This window comes from Protomyctophum bolini (genome assembly GCF_963924005.1).
Source record: "Protomyctophum bolini genome assembly, chromosome: 13".
Taxonomy (NCBI): domain Eukaryota; kingdom Metazoa; phylum Chordata; class Actinopteri; order Myctophiformes; family Myctophidae; genus Protomyctophum; species Protomyctophum bolini.
The window spans coordinates 4,458,674-4,473,285 of NC_137874.1; the positions used below are offsets into that span (position 1 = coordinate 4,458,674).

Sequence of the window (14,612 nt, forward strand, 5' to 3'; positions counted from 1 at the left end):
GTCTGAACTCTCTCATGTGAACGGCGCTGGAACGCACCCACCAGTCCGTGCGCATGCTCCGGGGAGGTTAGCCGCCGCAGACAGCAGGCAGGCAGCGCAGCGCAGCGCAGCAGTGATTCGGCAGCGCAGCGCAGGCGGCAGGGCAGGCAGGGCAACAACACTACACTACATTACTACAAAAAAGAGATCTGTACAGTTATTTATTTTTTTGTATTAAGCGATGGCGACGCACTGAGCGATGGAGCTGAACGGAGAGTAAGTATAGCCGTTTCTTTGAAAACGTATAACAGCATCCTAGTCTAGTCCTGTATGCTATTTTATATCCGCGACATTTTTATTCCATTATTTATGCCACACAAATATTGCTCAGACGGTAACAATGGCTCAGCTCTCTCTCTCTCTCTCTCTCTCTCTCTCTCTCTCTCTCTCTCTCTCTGTGTGTGTGTGTGTGTGTGTGTGTGTGTGTGTGTGTGTGTGATGTCTGAACTGAAGCTTTTAATGTGTACTCCATCGCTCAAGCCGGGTGGGTGGGTGTCGCTTGCCAAAAAAGAACAGGTCTACAAGCTAGCGAGAGCGAGAAGCATAAACGCCTGGTGTGTGTGTGTGTGTGTGTGTGTGTGTGTGTGTGCGTGCGTGTGTGCGTGCGTGCGCGCGCGCGTGTCTCCTAGGAGTATAGGCTATAGGTGTTTTCTAATAAGCTGTCTCTAATAGCTGGCTAAATGTGTTTTTAGACCGCTATAGTGAATCACAACCAACCAGCAAGCAAGTGGTATAGATAGGATAAAATGGTACCCTCATTCATTCCAATTGGAAAAAGTATACGCGTTTTGGTCACCTAATCGTGACATGCGGCTTTGATTTGTATGATTTGTGTTAGCCTGTATTCTGTACTAGTAATGCAGGTGCCCCCCCCCTTCTCACTCCCCCAGCTTCCAATCTAACATGATCACCATGACACCATCCATCCTCCAGACAAAGCATAAGATATAGGTTGACTATTAATATGAATAAGCAAGTTGGGTTGTAAAGTTGAGTTGGTGAGTCTTGGTTGCATTTGATGTCATTCACACACAGGGCTTTTTCATTGTAGCCTAACACTCACAGCTTTTATTGTATTGGTAATATAATAACATGCCTTTACAGTTGAGGACAGAAAGAACAAACTGATTGTGATGATGACTGTAGTCTCTTGAATAGCTTTCATTTTGTTTTTGTCATATTTTAGTCCCCCGGAATGTTTTAGTGTTTAGTCTATAGTTTTAGCTGGCTAAATGGGAATATTCCCTCATGGGAATATTAGGTTTTGCTATAAAAGCTCTTGTCCATTATAAAAAGGTTTGGGCATAATAATAACGTTTAATGGGCTCTCTTTGGTCTTATGAAAGCAAAAAGGTTTTGAAATTGTGACCGGTCACATTTCAGGAATCCCAACCCGGGACAGCCGTGCACTTATAACTAATGGTGGGGTCTTCTTCTTATTGATATACAGTATACGGTCTCTCGCTCCAAACCTAATGTTTACAGTTTAACCCATTTTGGGGCGGGAGCCCCTGTTGGTGTTTTAAGCATTATGTTCTACTTTAGCTATTTTTGAAAAATCATGAAGATGTAGTGAAAATCTTTGAATATCTTCTTTCAGAGCGTTTTTAACTCAAATCTTTGCTACGGTATGCTGGGAGGGTCCCTGGAACAACACATTTTCAGATGGGGGGGGGGGGGGGGGTCGGCGGCCAATTACATATATCTTTGGGGGTCCTTGACATGGAAATGTTTGAGAACGACTGACACATAGAAACATGTTTTTTTTTTCTCCAGAAAACTGTCAGGATTTAGAAGGCATTTGTAGAATCGTCCTCAGGTCTAAATAGGTTAAGTGTTCTGTGTTGTGTTGAAGGATAGTGTGAGTCTGGCTGCATGGTGGTGGTGGGTCTATTCCAGGCTGAACGGTGTGATATAGTACAGTAGTCGATTGTAGATAAGAGTCTTGGAAGCACATCCTATGTGTCAATGTCTTCACTAGACTGGACTATTGGCTAATGATGACGTCGCGAAGTACGATAATTGGGGGGGGGGGGGGGGGGGGGATAATAATGAAAGACATAAAGTACACAAAAATGCATATAAGTGTGACTATTTATAAGACTGTTTTGTGCAGTTTATGCAGATATTTTTGTGCAGATATATAAACTGCAGTTTGTGCAGTTTATATATATATATATATATTTCCCTTCTCATGGGAGTTTATTTAATTTAGGTCGTTTGTGCGGGAGCACAACAGCTGGGATGGGTTCCAGCTGTTTTGTGTGTGTTTTATGAATGCTTTTATTCTCATCTTGAGCTCAACATTAGTCCCCCAAAAGTGCAGTTTTGCATGTGTAGCCGTGAATGCCCTACATTTCCAAAGGGTGGATAATTCAATTACAGACCTGCGTTCCCAGAGACTCTGCGGTTATCATAAAGGACTCGGGGATCCCTTTTCGCTTCTGGGTGCTATATTATTTCTCCCACAACCAAATGAAGCAATCTGTTCTCTCTTGATGCCAAAAAAAGGGTCCAAATGCCCTTTTAAAGATTAATCTGTCAGATGTCCAAGAAGCATGAGATGTAAAAAATTAGCAGTCGCTTAATCAGTGTAAGTTTGTTTACGTCGTCAAAGGCCCTAATGAGTCATTCATTACTCGATAAACCGTCTCTCAGTTAACCCATTCTGAACGGGAACCCATTTTGGTGTCGGCATCATGTTATGCTTTAGCTATTGAAAAATAGCAGATCTACAAGCTCATAGCGCGCCACCGAGTGGCGCGCTACGAGCTTGTAGGTCTGCTATTTCTGAAAAATCTAAGGAACGACTGACATTTTTAGAATCTGATCTCAGGTCAGAATGGGTTAATCAGACCAGTGTGTGTCCAGTGGAAACCTCGTATGAATCTGATCTCAGGTCAGAATGGGTTAAGTGCTCACAGTGCACTGCTCAACAAATCCATGTGACGTCCAATAAAATAACAGACAGTTATGTTGGACATAAATCAATTCCTTTTGCTTTGACTTGTTCCTTTTGAAAATTTAAATCATTTGTCTTTCTGTTGTTGTTGCAGTTATTGATAAAGAGCTATAGGAAAAATGGCTGAATGCTATGTTGTGGTCGAGGTACACAGATAATATTGGAGTTGGAGTCTTCATTCTTCGTGGAATGTCAGCATAAAGGGAGAATGGAAACGTTCAACCCAATTAAACCACTTTAATGCTATGGGCTGTATTTTGCGTGTCTTATAAGTACCAGGTCTTATTCCCTATAACTTGAGTAAACTAAAGACCTGGAGGCGTGATCAATGCCATTTGGCTATTCTGAGTGGCCAAAGAGCATTGATCACGCCTCCAGGTCTTTAGTTTACTCAAGTTAGGGAATAAGACCTGGTACACGCAAAATACAGCCCTATAGAGAACCGAAGTCCTGACGTAACTCGCTCATCCCTTCGATTCCCCTGGTTCGCGGAAGTAATTTCTCAATGGAGAATAACATGGGGTGATCTTAATATCGTCTACTATAAGCGTTGTGGTCCAAAAATAAACAAGCTGTCTCGGCGTTATTGTCAGGGAGGTGTCTCTGTATCGTTTGCAACAGTCAGTCACTCATATATGATACAGTCTGCTTCTAGCGAAAATCTAACTAATTCAGCAGCAGTGACATAGCGTTTTCTCTCAGTCAGTTGATTCTTCATATCCATTATGAGTGAAGCGGCCGGGATGACATGTTTATTTTTCAAACACAGTTCTTATATGAAGCGATCTAAAATCCCCCCTATGGGGATTACAATGCATTAGTCTATGGACCCACCATTTAATGTCATTCTCAGAGTTACAGACCCATAAGTGTCCATTTGGTTATACAAACTATCATTTAGCTGATGGGGACCCCCTGGAACTTCCTCAAGGACCCCTGGGGGTCTCCGGTCCGGACCCCACTTTGGGAACCACTGGTTTATAATGGTTTTCCAGCCAACTTGTGCCTCATATATTGGACTGCATTGATTCGGAAATTTGGGAAAGGGAGGATCGTTTTCATTAAAAGGGTGAATGAGCAGAAGTCTATTTGGCTTTTTACAGCATAATGCCCTTTTAAATCAGTTTCCCAAAGTACGTTTCAGTGACGAAATGCCCAGCAGTATATGAAGACATTGTATGCCTATACGTGATTATTTATAGGCTGGTTTTGAGTGGAGATATGAAAGCCATAAGTAGTGAGTCCGGCATAAATATGATATATTCAGAGTATTAAATATGGCATAACACATAGGCCGGGCTTGGCTGGGTGATGACTGGTCAGATGCCATCACAAGTGATGCAAATAGGTTTTCAGTCGTGATGAGTCCCGGGATGCAGGGATGGTCTTTCAGACGAGTCCCCGAGAGACATTTCACGGACGTAACGTTTAGGAGTCATATTTAGAAAATGCACCCTGTTTTAATCCCTGCGCATCAATATGGAATATTCATTGTAAGAATATGGCATAATTATAACACATAGGGCTGGCTGGGTGATGACTGGTCGGAACCAGAACACATCGCATTGCTGTAAATGTTTTTTTGAGTGGTGCAGCAACCACTCCTACAACCAGCAATGTCCGTGTACCTGTTTGTGTACGTGAATGAGCACGAGTGTTGTGCATGCGTGAAATTGGAACGACGGAAGTATGTGACATGGCTGCCACCTGCTGGACGCAAATCCAACTTCTGACTGTCTAGGTTCGCTAAAGAAGGAAAGGCCGAGCCAAAATAATAATGAAAAAATAGTTCTCAGTGACGCGGATTGATATCCATAATAAAGCTAATCTGACGGAGCAGAAAGAGAGAGAGAGAGAGAGAGAGAGGAGGGGGGGAGAGAGGGGAGTTGCACCACTCGATTCACACAGGTGTGATTTTTTTTGTTTTGTTGTGGCTTTCGCCTTTTTATTTTAACATTTTTTTATGGAGGGACTACATTTCTCTCCCCATTTCAATGGGGGGAGAGATCGGGAGTCGAGCCCTACGCGGCACACTGCTGCCAGACTGGATTGCCCAGGCCACGGTGCCTGGACCGCTGAGCCACGGCCCTGCAGGCCACACATCGCATTATTTGCTGCCCATATGTTTTGTGTTCCAAGCCTAGGGCATTCTGACTGCACATAAGGTCCGAATCATATACCGGATCCCAATATTAGGCCTGTTTCAAACGGCAGTAATAAAACGAGGATGAGACATCAAAGGAAAGCTGCAGACTAGTATTTCTTGGAGACATCAGAGACACCATGGCTATGAATAACTATGATCACATGAAGGTACAAAGCATGAATATAAGGGGGAACTGTTGGGGCAGCTTTATTCTTTATTTTTTCTACTCCTTTTGTTATACGTTGCAGTTCTCGCTGCAGGGATTCACTGAGAGCTCATTTAGAATGCACTGATTAGTCACAATTACGATTCGGTGATTGTTTCTTATTTTTTTTTACTGCGAAATATAACTTGGCCCGAATCGAATGGCGTGTTTTTGATGCAATAATTGTCAGTGCTGGAAACTGGAAAGAGGAGCCATGCACTTGGCTGTCGCTCATGTTGTGTTTTATTCAAAAGCCAAGGCATGCATTTGATGTTGCTTTTTTTTTTTTTTACCACTTGAATTGGTAATTTGGTACGTGCTCTTTGCAATGCGTATAGCATTCTATGAGATTCTAGAGAGGGTGCTTGTAGTTCTTTTTTTACATTTCTTGCAGGTGTTGTGCAGGGAAGAGGTTATTTGCCTCTTCCTTTTTTCCTTTTTTTCTTTTAACATGACTCGCATTTTTGGAATTTCACCCATGTGCTGAATTTCGCTTCCCCCACCACCCCCCTTCCTGGCCCTGGGCTGGACTACAGGATAGGGATCTGTCTGCCATCCCTACCTTTCAGCTTCACAGTCACCAGAGCAGCTGTACACACACACACACACACACACACACACACACACACACACACACACACACACACGCACACACACACACACACACACACACACACACGCAGCTCTAGCCAGGCCAGTATGCACTCAGGGAGAGACTATATAGCTGTCAGGCCGCGCTGTGTCTCCTCAGCTGAACACGTTGGTATGTGTTGTTCAGAGACTGGGCAGTCAGGTGTTGTTCAGAGACGAGGCGTTCAGGTGTTGTTCAGAGACGGGGGCGTTCAGGTGTTGTTCGGTATAAGCCCTTGTTGTGTGACTGGACCGACTGGACTTCATGTGTCACGATGACTCACACCGTCGAGGTTCAGGAGCAGGGGTCGGGTGGGCCTCGGGTAATATGGATGGGGCTAAAGCAGTGGTTCCCAAAGTTCCAGGGGGACTCCCTGACGGGTCCATTTGGTTCCATTTGCTCACTCTCAGAGTTAAATTAACATTGATTTTAAAATATCAATTAGGGTCTCAGAGAGATATAAATGCCATTAAATGGCGGTCCGTAGACTAATGCATTCCTTGAAATTAAAATGGTATATGAGAATCACTGCTAGAGCCGTAAAAAAATCTTCTCTTATGGGGGTCCCCGCCGGCATATCTTTTCAAATGGGGGTCCGTGGGCTAATTAGTGTGAATGTGGGGGTCCTTGGCGTGAAACAAGGGGGCAGCTTTCCGAATACCTTATACGGCTTGCAGAACAGCTATATAGTCTGTGACTGTGGGTTTGCCATTAAGCTATTTAGTTTAGTGCTTCTTCACATGGCGCCTGGAGTGCAGGAGAATTAGCCTAATTTGAACTCGGTATTTGTTGGTTTGCTGTTATGTTCTGCTGATTTCTTTCTTTTTTTTCTCTTTCTTGCACAGTAGCTGACTTGCTGGCAGCTCCAATTAGGGCAAAAAAAGGCATGCTCCTGCTGCTGTGGAGCGGGGTGGTGCATAATCAGCCAAACTATACAGTCCTCCAGGCTTGGGAGTGTTCTAAATGCCAAGAAGACCACAGGGCCTTATGCAATTGTTTTGTCTTCGGCTCGAGGCAAATCATAGAGGAATCTTAACCCATTCTGGGCAGGAACCCCTTTTGGTGTTAGCATTATGTAAATGCTTTAGCTATTGAAAAATAGCAGATCTACAAGCTCATAGCGCGCCACTCGGTGGCGCGCTATGAGCTTGTAGATCTGCTATTTTTCAAGAATCGTGAAGAGTGACACGAGTGTGTTTGAGAACGACTGACATAGAAAAAACCTATAGCTTTTTCAAGAAAACAGTCAGGATTTATAGCATTACGTTATGCTTTAGCGACTGACATAGAATACATTTTTTCAGAATCTGATCTCAGGTCAGAATGGGTTAAGCTTCCCTATAGTGACTCCGTTCGACGGTCTGGGGCTTGGTCTGGTTATACGACGCTGCGTCTGATCTTCATCAGGGTAGTCGTGGACTCCTCATGCGGGGCCACTGGGGACGGATGAGGAGGAGAGGCTGTGTTTACGCAGCGCCCCCATGAATGATCTCACAGGAACAGAGCAGAGAGAGGAGAGGAGATACTGTTATCTGTTTATCGCATTCTGGACGGGAACCCCGCTTGGTGTTTTGTTTAATTTTAGCTATTGAAAAATAGCAGATCTACAAGCTCGTGTATAGCGCGGCACTCGGTGCCGCGCTATACACGAGCTTGTAGATCTGCTATTTTTTTTTTTAAATCGTGAAAATGTGGCGCGAATCTTTGAATATGTACTGTATATTCTTCCAGAGCGAACGTTTTTAACTCAAATATTTGCTTCTGGATGAGTCCCTCATGCAACAACATATTTTCCGATGCGGTGGCCAAATTGCATTACATTTTCGGGGGGTCCTGGACATGAAATAGTTTGAGGAACCACTGACACACACACACACGCACAGAAACATAGGGGTTTTTTCTCCAGAAAACCGTCATGACTTCCGAAGACATTTGTATAGAACGAATCGCCACTCGGGTATAAATGGGTTATGGCATGCGATAAGGCTATAGCCCCGGTTGGTTCAAACACCCCCCTTCCCTCCCTCCCTCCCTCCCTCCCTCCCTCACCACCCTCCGCTCCATGTAGTGGTTGCCAAGCGAGAGTCACATATCGTTCCCAGCAATCCTAATAGGCGCTATTAGCAAGTCTACCCATTATTATTATTGCTGCTGCTCGTTTTTTTTCCCGACATCCATGCCAACTGCCGGCGTTATACCTATACTGGCCACTGGTGGCTCTCTGTTTGGTTCCCATGCCAATAGCAGTTAAAACCCATTTATAGACCCGAGGACAGTTTTCTGAAAACCCTCTTATGTTTCTGTATGTCAGTCGCTCTGAAACATTTCCATGTCAAGGACCACCGTAAGATTATATGTAATTGGCCGCCGACCCCCCATCTGAAAAGATGTTGTCCCCCCGTCCCCTCCCCCCCCCCGTCCCCCCCCCTGCAGAAGCAAATATTTGAGTTAAAAACGCCGGCTCTGAGAGAATATAATATTCAAAGATTTGCACTACATTTTCACGGTTTTTCAGAATTATAGCAGACCTACAAGCTCGTAGCGCGGCACTCGGTGCTTGTAGGTCTACTATTTTTCAATAGCTAAAGTATAACATAATGCTTAAAACACCAAAAGGGCTTCCTGCCCAAAATGGGTTATTAAAAAAAAAAAAAAAAAAATAAAAAAATATTGGTTTTCAAGACAGGACAGACAAAAACCTTACAGTACACAACAACACCACAAACATACAAAGAAAAGAAAAGACTGAAAAATAAAAATAAAAAAGGCATCGACATTGCGTTTCAATTTTTTCTTTTTTTTTCTTTTTAATGGAGGGACAGACAGTAGGCTGACAGGACGTGGGGAGAGAGATGGGGGGGGGGGGGGGGGGGGGGGAGACATGCAGTAAAGGCCGTCGGGATCGGGAGTCGAACCCGCGGCACACTTTTTTTTAGTCATAGGACTTAAATAACATAAGATTTCAGTGGACTAAATCTACAGTTGATTTAGGTCGACTACAATGTATTGTACAGATTTTACACTTAATAGCAGATCCACAAGCTCACAATGCGTCACGCTGCGACGCGTTGTGAGCTTGTAGATCTGCTATTCTCAGCACGTAACCAAGTGTAAAATGACATATACATACTGGATCCCTTGTCCACTATAGTCCCTTCCTGACATTTTAGTCTAGTTTTTATTTGTTGACGAAAACATTGATGATGACTAATAGTTGTAGTCACCATCGCTTGGTTTCCATTTAGTTTTCGTCAGTGAAAAAAGGTAGTCGACGAACATCTTTTTGTCATAGTATATTAGTCGACAAAATCAACATACATTGCAAGCCTCCCCAGTTTTTCCCTTTACACAGATTGTGACACGTTGTGAGCTTGTAGATCTGCTATATTTTCACTGAATGTTCACCCCAGAATCATAGAGTGGAAGTTGTTAAGTGTGTCCGTATACGTTGAACACCTCAGAGCCATCTAATAGAAGGAGTTGCGACATCGAGGGGGGGCAGAAAACGCCGCACAGTCACGTGGTTCATGTGCTCGCGCGAGCCCATAGACTCCATGGGACCCCCCCCCCATAGAACGGTGCATTCATATAGCGCCTTTATCCAAGGCGCTTTACGTATATAGATTGTGCATCACATTCACCCATTCACGGCATGAGGGGGGAAACCATGCAAGGCACCAACCAGCAGCACAACATCCAGAGCGATTAGGAGGTTCAGTATCTTTGCTCAAGGACACTTCGACACTATATAACTCTGGGGGGGGGGGGGGGAGCCCACAGGGATCGAACTGTGGAACCTTTCGGTTTCCATCTGGTACGCCCTGAGCCACCGCCGCCCCATGGGTTTTGCAGGAAACTGTCAGGATTTAGAAGGCATTTCTAGAATCGTCCTCAGGTCTAAATGGGTTAAAAACCACACACACACACACACAGACACACACAAACACACACGCACACACACACACACACACACACAGACACACACAAACACACACAAAACACACACACACACAAAGTGGCCTGCATCGGATCTGATCCGACTGCCACTGAGCTTAATGTCCCTGAGTATAGTGAGTATACAGGCCCTGCTTGAGCAGTGTATAGTAGTCCCAGGGGGGCATGCAAGCTGCTGGGGTGGGTACGGTCACGGTGTGTGCTCTATACCCTACCGGGAAGGGATGGAGGAAGCTGGGGTGGGTATACCCATGGTACGGTGTGTTCTCTACCGGGAAGGGATGGAGGAAGCTGGGGTGGGTATACCTACACGGTATGGTGTGTGCTGTGCTGTACCGCGCAGGGAGGGAGGGATGGATGGAGGAAAGAGAAGAGAAGAGAGGTTATAGAAAAACATCCTTCTATATAGGTGCAAGGCTCGACGATGCACAATATAGAATGAAGAAAACACTCACTCTTAATACATGTCCTTTTTCCACGCGATCTTGTGTTTTACCTCTGACGAGCAGACACGGGTGTAACGGAGGTCAATATAACTTAAGATCACGTGAAAGAGGACATGTATTCTGCATTGAGTGCTGCAGGTGTTTTCTTCATTCTATATTGGCGACGGAGGAAGCCAAAGAGGTGCACATGGTGAGCGACCCGCTTGGGTTTATCATGGCCTGCCCTGTGTGTGAGTGTGAGTGAGTGCGTGCGTGCGTGCATGCGTGTGCCCTGTGGTGTGCCACTTCTCAGGGGCCTGTGTGTGTGTGTGTGTGTGTGCGTGTTTGTGCCCGCCCTGTGGCCTGCCCTGTGTGCCACTTCTCAAGGCCTCAGTGTGTGTGTGTGTGTGGGTGTGCTGTTTTTTGTGTGCTTGGGAGAGCGAGTTAGAACGGGGGGGGGGGGCTTCTCATAACCTCCTGTTTGTTGGCGCTATAGCTCATTGTTGGCCGCAGAGTGAATGCTATCTCTCCACTCCGTGCCTTGAAAAGTAACCAGATGACATTCTTCTGGTTATAAGAAAAAAGAGCCCAGGGTTGTGTGTGTGCGCGTGTGTGCGTGTGCGTGTGCGTGTGCGTGTGTGTGTGTGTGTGTGTGTGTGTGTGTGTGTGCGCGCGCGTGAAAAGCGCTTGAAAGGATATAGGGCGGCGAAGGCTATGTGACCTTCAGAGTCTAATCTCTGGCATGTCATTCAGTTAGGCCGTTTGAAGCAAATCCCAGGCTTTTCTTTCCTCCCCACCACCCCCCCCCCCACCCCCCCCCCCGCCTCACCACCACCACCATGGCTGATAGCGACGTACAGTGAGTGAGTGGAGCGCAGCAGCAGCAACTTCCTTCTGCAGGCGTTGTTGGCACAAGCATGCAGCGTGAAGTCAAAGACAGTCAGCTGTTAGTTTTTTTATTGGAACTCAAAGGAGCCAGGAGCTCTCCTTTACTAGCTACGGATCTGAGTCGTTATTCCAAACGGGGTGGTGGGGGATGCGTGTGTGTGTGTGTGTGTGTGTGTGTGTGTGTGTGTGAGAGACACTATACAGCAGTGGTTCCCAAACGTTTTCATGTCAAGGACCCCCAAACTGATACTCATTAGCCTGCGGACCCCCCGTTTTAAAATATATGCCAAGGACCCCCTCCATGTAAGAGAAGACTTGAGTGCCAAGCAGGGAGGCATTGGGTCCCATTTTAGTTTAGCTATATGACCCGGGCCGGGGAATCGAACCCCGACCTGCAGTTTCAGCGCGGACACTCTAACCACAAGGCCATAAGGTCTGGCTCTTATAGCCCTCTCACAAGGATCTATAATAATATATTGTTCATACACACAAGTTGCTTGTGCTGTCATCAGCGGCAGACATGGGAACGCACCACAGGAAAGAAAAGCTATCTGTTCTTGTCGGGACTCTTTCATCAGACATCTTTCAGCAATCAAGTGATTGGCATATCTGTTGCCATTTCCCTCCTTTGTTTGCGCCTCATGCTGAGCTCATGAGAAAATGATGAAATTGTCCATTATGTGCATTGTGTGTGCGACTGTGCGTGCGTGTGTGTGTGTGTGTGTGTGTGTGCGTGTGCGCGCGTGTGTGCGTGCGTGTGACTGCGTGCGTACTGCGTGCTTGTGTGAAAAGGGGGTTGTTTACAAAAGAAAAGCATTGAATTAGTCGAGCTAAATGTCAAATTGTGTCACGATAGCGCACAACCTTTATGTGTTACTCGAGGCTATGTGTGTGTGCCCTGAAGCGCCGTGACGAGAGCCACAGAATGTGATTGCCATGAAGACAAGATGGGGGGGCCATATACGTAGCCTAGGCGGACGATGGGTGGGTGGCCACTGGCCAGACATATAAGAGGATGGGTGGGTGGCCACTGACCAGACATATAGGAGGATGGATGGGTGGCTACTGGCCAGACATATAGGACGATGGGTGGCCACTGGCCAGACATATAAGAGAAAGGATGGGTGGACACTGGCCAGACATATAGGACGATGGGTGGGTGGCCACTGGCCTGACATATAGGACGATGGATGGGTGGCCACTGGCCAGACATATAGGACGATGGGTGGGTGGCCACTGGCCTGACATATAGGACGATGGATGGGTGGCCACTGGCCTGACATACAGGACGATGGGTGGGTGGCCACTGGCCAGACATATAGGAGGATGGATGGGTGGCCACTGGCCAGACATATAGGAGGATGGGTGGGTGGCCACTGGCCAGACATATAGGACGATGGGTGGGTGGCCACTGGCCAGACATATAGGAGGATGGATGGGTGGCCACTGGCCAGACATATAGGACGATGGGTGGGTGGCCACTGGCCAGACATATAGGACGATGGGTGGGTGGCCACTGGCCAGACATATAGGACGATGGGTGGGTGGCCACTGGCCAGACATATAGGAGGATGGATGGGTGGCCACTGGCCAGACATATAGGACGATGGGTGGGTGGCCACTGGCCAGACATATAGGAGCATGGATGGGTGGCCACTGGCCAGGCATTATAGTTCAGCCACAGAAGCATTAGTGTTGCCATATAGCTGACTTTTAGTTCCCTGCGATGCACCGCAAAGGGTTTACACAGTGACATGCATGGTGCGTCTGTGTCATTATTGGCTAACAGCCCTAACGTGGGACCAGGTGCTTATACGATCTACCTAGGCTAGCTTAGTATAGTTCACAGGGTTCAGGGTTGCCAAGTCTGCTTGTTTCCCGCCAACGTTGTTCTTGTTTTTTTGAGTGGTGCAACCACTCCTATAGACAGCTATATGTGTGTCCCTGGGTCTGTTCACTGGGTCTGTGTCACTGTTGCGCAGCCTAATACGCACACACATATTAACTGTATATATGATGATTTGGGGCAGTACAGTACAGTACAGTACAGTACAGTACAGTACAGTACAGTACAGTACAGTACAGTACAGTACAGTACAGTACAGTACAGTACAGTACAGAGACCCCCCACACGGTAACTGGGCCGGCACCCTGGCCGCGTTCCTGTGGGTCTGGAACTTCCGGGGACACCCCACACGGAGTTGCACCACTCACTTCACACGGGTGTGATTTATAACTATTAGACATGCATGCCATTTGTATTCATTAGTATTATATGATAATGGCAATATTATTGGGCTCGTTTTGGCTTGTTTTTCGAGGGAAGATTTGGCTTATTTCTCTCACAAGAGTTCGCAACACTGGTGCAGTAGCTCACCTTTGAGGAGAACACTATTCCCAGAGGAAGGGATTGAGTGGCTTGCAGAAATAGCTTGTATAGTCAGTCAAACTATAGCTTCTCCCAACCCTGTGTTTCTTCACTATGGTCCCATCCAGAAGAACACAGTTTGCCGGCCACTGCTACAGAGCTGACAATGAGGTTATACTGTATCTTCCCTTCTTCTCTGGAGTCCTGCCTCAGAGCAGACCAGAGGTAGAAAACTGTCGTTCCCTGATATGCCATCGCTATATAGGGGACACATGCATCAGTAAGCATGGAACTGGGGGATGGCAATGAAGGACCGGAAAGTCTGACGTGGCGTTGTGAAATCCATGATCTCGACCGCGCTCGGAAAATGATGAATGATGATAGCTTCTTCCACAACTACACACACACACGTGACTGTAGTGTGTGCACGCAACGCAACGCGTATCCAAGCAAACTGTGTGTCATGAAATCATAACCCAGACTCACCCATTTAAAAAAAAAAAAAGATGGCAAAATGAATTGACCAACGGGGGTTAATATAAAGATTGTTTTCAACAGTGCATTCATATCCTGACCCGGGTGTAAACCGGTCTTAGTGCTTTTCATGGTTCCGTCCTCAAAGTAGCACTTTTTGTTGTATTGACTTGTGCTTTCGTTTGAAATGTGGCCATTCTACATACTGTGGAAATAAACATCTACGTACGGGCTCTATGTTTGTCCATGCTAAACCCCTTAAATCCCTAAACTTCTTTGCCTTTTTTGTTTCTCTTTCTTTTACTATTTTTTTTACATTTTTGAATAGTTCAACATCGACACGTTGTGAGCTTGCATGTAGATTGAGTTCAAAAGTATCTAAAGTCCAAGGAATGGCATATAAATTAGTGATTAGCGCCGGGGAATACATATCCCAAAATGAACGGGTCCACGTGATATGAATATGAACAGCAAATGAACACGGATGAAAGCAGATATACGACCTGTTATACATCAAAAA

General features: G+C 46.0%; 1 protein-coding gene across 1 annotated transcript in view; it reads left to right on the forward strand.

Annotated features, from left to right (window-relative positions):
• Positions 1-225: 225 nt before the first annotated feature.
• Positions 226-14,612, forward strand: part of fam222ba (family with sequence similarity 222 member Ba) — a gene marked incomplete at its 3' end in the record, with an annotated part of 73,814 nt that continues 59,427 nt past the window's right edge. Inside the window, 1 exon segment of the mRNA XM_080781003.1 lies at positions 226-255.